This window comes from Eimeria acervulina, genomic scaffold, assembly GCF_000499425.1.
Source record: "Eimeria acervulina Houghton genomic scaffold, Eah_scaff101, whole genome shotgun sequence".
Classification (NCBI taxonomy): Eukaryota; Apicomplexa; class Conoidasida; order Eucoccidiorida; family Eimeriidae; genus Eimeria; species Eimeria acervulina.
This window is the reverse complement of record NW_013550429.1, coordinates 70,472-75,284: the sequence shown is the minus strand read 5'-3', so window position 1 is coordinate 75,284 and position 4,813 is coordinate 70,472.

The window sequence follows — 4,813 nt, the reverse complement described above, 5'->3', positions numbered from 1 at the left end:
TATATATATATATATTCCCTAGTAAATATATATATATATATATACGAGGGAGTACATATATACACGCCAGTGTATATACATATACCCGTTGTTACATATATATATATATATACATGTATATATATATATATATACAACCAACATGTATTTGTTTTCTTTGAATATTCATTGCGAATAAGTTGAATAAACAGAAGAAAGCAATTATCTTTTACTATACTGGGGTCTTTTTCTTGCTTTTTTCAACCCATACTTCTTCCTTTCTACTCTCCTAACATCTACAGTTAAAAAGCCTCCTCGCTTTAATATCGGACGCACCTCGGGCTGTCTTCTCGCTGCTTCTCGCGCTACTGCAAGCATTATCGCCCCGGACTGACCTCCAAGGCCCCCCCCTTTAGCCTGCACACACACAACATATATATATATATATAATTATATATCGTAGATATTATATATGCATATATTACATATATACATATATATATGTATATACTATAAATAATATATTTAATGTACATGTAAAGTATATATAATGCATATGCACATGAAAACATGCTATTTGAAACAAGCAACTAAACATATAAGCATAAATATGCATATACATCTGCATATATAAATATATATATTTATATATATCAAAACAAATAACTACACATGTAAATACACAAATATATATATATATATATATTATACGTACATAGATAAATTAAAACAATGTAAAAGCATTTATCGAGAGGCAAACAGCGAACAAATAATGAAGAAAAAAAGAAGACAAAACGAAGCTGATTAATTTGTAGTTTTGTTTGTCCTATTTCTGTCTATTTATTGCTGGTGTATACAAAAGGCATTTCTATTATTTTTGCTTCTTTTTTCTTCTTTTGTTTGTTTTTCTTGCTTACAAGCCCTACCTCTGCTATGATATCATACTGCGTGTCTGCATTTATCTCTTTTAAAGGGGCTCTGCAATTAAACAACCAAAAGTCATTATTTTGAAGATATTCTTCGCCTTTTCTGTTGTTTATAATCAAAGACCCGTTGCCGGGAACCAACCGCACGCGAGCGTAAGACCTGAGATACATACAACATACAATTAATATGCTGCTGCTGAAGCTGTTGCTGCTGCTGCTGCTCATGTGGCTGCTGATGCTCCTGCTGGTAATGTTGCTGCTGCTAATGCTCGTGCTGCTACTGCTGCTACTGCTGCTGCTGCTGCTGCTGATGCTGCTACTAATGATGCTGCTGCTGATGATGATGGTGAGATGAAAATTTCTTGACGTTCCCGACTATATTGCTGCTGCTCTACAGAGATGCTGCTGTTGCTGCTGCTGCTGCTGTTGCTGCTGCTGCTGCTCCTACGGCTGCTGCTGCTGCTGTTACTTGTTAGAAAAAATGCCTATTGAAACACTAGCATCATCAGACAACAGCAGCAAGCGGAATTTCAACAGTAGCAGCAGCAGCAGCAGCAACAGCAGCAACAGCAGCAGCAGCAACAGCAGCAACAGCAGCAGCAGCAGGCGACGGACTCCTTGCGCGTTCCCCAAGAGAAGTCTCTCTGTCTTTCTGCAATTTGTTTTGTCTTTGTCTCCGTTGTTGGAGCTCCAATGCGAAGATACCCTGCGTCTTCGCCCTCAACAAGCAGCTGCTGCTGCTGTTGTTGTTGTTGCTGCTGCTGCTGCTGCTGCTGTTGGTAATAGTAGAGTTGCGTGCTGCCGTTCGAGGGGAGTAAAAAAGAACTCTTCTTTTCTTTTTTCAGTTTTGTTTCGGCTAACAGGCCCATAGAAATAAAAGACAGCTGCAAGGGGGGCCCCCGACCTGCAGCAGCTACCACTACACTGCCTTCTACCTCTTTAGGAGTTAAACATGCACACGCCAGCAGCAGCAGCAGCAGCAGATGCTGCAGCTGCAGCTGTCGTTGTTGCTGCAGCTGCTGCTGCCTCAGCAGAGCTTGGAGAGACGGAGAAAAACAAGTCCTGCGCTTAGGGCTCCCCACTGCCTCCCTGGGGGCCCCCTTAGGGGGCCCCTTTTGAACCCCTTCTAGGGGCCCCTTGGGGGGCCCCTTTTGGGGAGCCCCTATCATTGGTAAAGGGGCCCCTTAGGGGGCCCCCCTTGCATTGATAAAGGGGCCCCCAGGAGGAATTTATTGCCTAGGAGGCAGTAGCTATTAGAGAGGCGCGGCAGAAGGGGGGAGTGATAGAGCCGGCCCTGCAGCCTCTTATTTGAAAAAAGGGAATAAAATAGAGTAAAAATAAGACAATTTAATTAATTGTATTTAATTTACTCTTCATACACCCGAGACACCCGCTCCGAACAAGTTGCGTAGACACCCCAAACACAAGGGGGGGCCCCCTGCTGCTGAACGGATTTGCGGTTCAAAATTTTAAGAAAAACAACTAAATTTTAAATTATTTAATTCATTTTAAACAATAAAAAGAAGAAAACAAAGTATTCAAACACACCTCCAACCCCAACAACCCTAAAGGGGGGCCCCTGCTAAGGCCAGGGGGGCCCCTGCTAAGGCCAGGGGGCCCCCCATCGGGGGGCCCCTGATCTTCTTCTGAGGGGCCTTCCTTCAGCAGCCTCCAGCAATATTATAAAAGGGGTTTATATTGAATATTTTTAGGGTATGTTTGCTTATTAACGAGGAAGAAGGAGAGAATTAAATGTAAATGTATAGAACACTCCCTCACACACTTTGCTGCAGGGGCCCCCCAAGCCTTCTGTAAGGACAACTAACCTTCAGGGGCCCCCAGGGGGCCTCAGCCGAATGTGCTGCTGCGGCTGCTGCTGCTGCAGGGTTGGGAGCCCTAAGAAGCTCCTGCCAAGGGCTAGGCTTAAGGGCCCCCCCCTTTTGCTGTTTCTGCTGCTGCTGCTGCTGCTGCTTGCTGCTGCTGCTATGTGCCTAGCAACAAAGGCAATCTTCATAAGAAACCCCAGCAATAGCTGGGGGCCCCCCAAGGGGGCCCCCAGGGGGCCTCTTAGATTATCCCCCAAGGGGCCCCCTTGTGAGGGTGGGGGGGGGCCCCCCTCTATACCCTTTCTGCATTCTCCTTTTCTTTGCTTTCAATCTCATCTCTGCAGCAAACGCATCAGAATTCCATTCAACTTGCGGCAGCAGCAGCAGCAGCAGCAACAGCAGGGATTGTTGCTGCAGCGCCGGCCCTTCGCTATCACTTCCCGTTCTCGCCGCCGCAGCAGCAGCAGCAGCATTAAGTGCAGCAGCAGCATCGTCAGCAGCAGCAGCATTGAAAGCGGCATCAGCAACATAGAGAGCATCAGCAGCGCTATAGACAGCAGCAGCAGCATCGGCAGCAGCAGCACCGACAGCACCAGCAGCAGCACCAGCAGCAGCAGCAGCAGGGTACCGCTATCTTCTGTACTTTTGTCTCGTTTAGCTCGCCTAGAGCGACCTATGTCTCGGCGGCTGTTATTAGATTTATCTTTTGATAATATTTTAATGCTCAAAGACTTCAAACAAACTCCTTTGCTGCAGTTTGTTGCAGCGCAGAAAGCCCTTCACCCTGATCGAATACTCCTTACTCAAGTAACTATATATATATATATATATATATACTCATGTATATATGTTTACCTATATATGTGTGTATATATATGTTGATATATATATATATATATATATGTGCATATGTATATGCATATATATATATATATATGCATATAATACATATATATGTTTGTTTGTTTGTTTTGTTTATTTATTCATTTGTTATTTGCTTGTTGATCTTTTCATTCGTTCATTATCTTTTTGTTTGTCTGTCAGTTTATTAACATGTTTATTTATTTATTTGTTTATTTATGTTTTTATTTCTCTATATATTTGCATGTAATACGTATATGTCTATATGCATTGTGCATTTATGCACTTATCTATTTATATTTATTAATTAATTAATTAATTAATTAACTAATTAACTAACTAACTAACTAACTAATTAAATAGTTAGTTAATGTTATTTTGTTAATCTATAGGTCGGCGATTTCTACGAAAGTTACGGCGTCGACGCAATTATATATATATATATATATGTATATATATATATATATATTATGCATTTACACGTTTATTTATATTAATTAATTAATTAATTAATTAATTAACTAATTAATTACTATTGTTTTGTTAATCTATAGGTCGGCGATTTCTACGAAAGTTACGGCGTCGACGCAGTTTTATTAGTGGAGTTCTGCGGATTAAATTCGATGGGCGGCAAACCCAAAGCCGGCTGCCCTAAACAAAATATTCAGCAGATCTTAAACGACTTAACTAGACAAGTATGCTTGTATATCTATATATATATATATATATATAGATATTTGTTTATTATTTATTAGTTATTTATTTATTTGTTTATTATTTATTTATTTGTTTATTATTTATTTATTTATTATTTATTTGCTTTTTATATTCAGCCGATCTTCAATGATCTAACTAGACATGTATGTTTGTATATGTATATATATATAATTATTAATTTATTTATTATTTATTATTCATTTATTTATTATTTATTTATTTGTTTTTTATATTCAGCAGATCTTAAATGACTTAATATAGAATGTTTGTTTATATTTGTTTATGTTTATATTTATTTATATTTATGTTTTATTAGTTTTAAATTATTTGACGCGATAGGTAAGCATTATTTTACGTATATGTGTATGGATGCGTATATATAACGAATATAACATATATATATATATATATAAACATACATTTATGTGCATATATATATATATATATATGCATATATATATATGCATATATATATATATATATGCATATATATATATGCATATA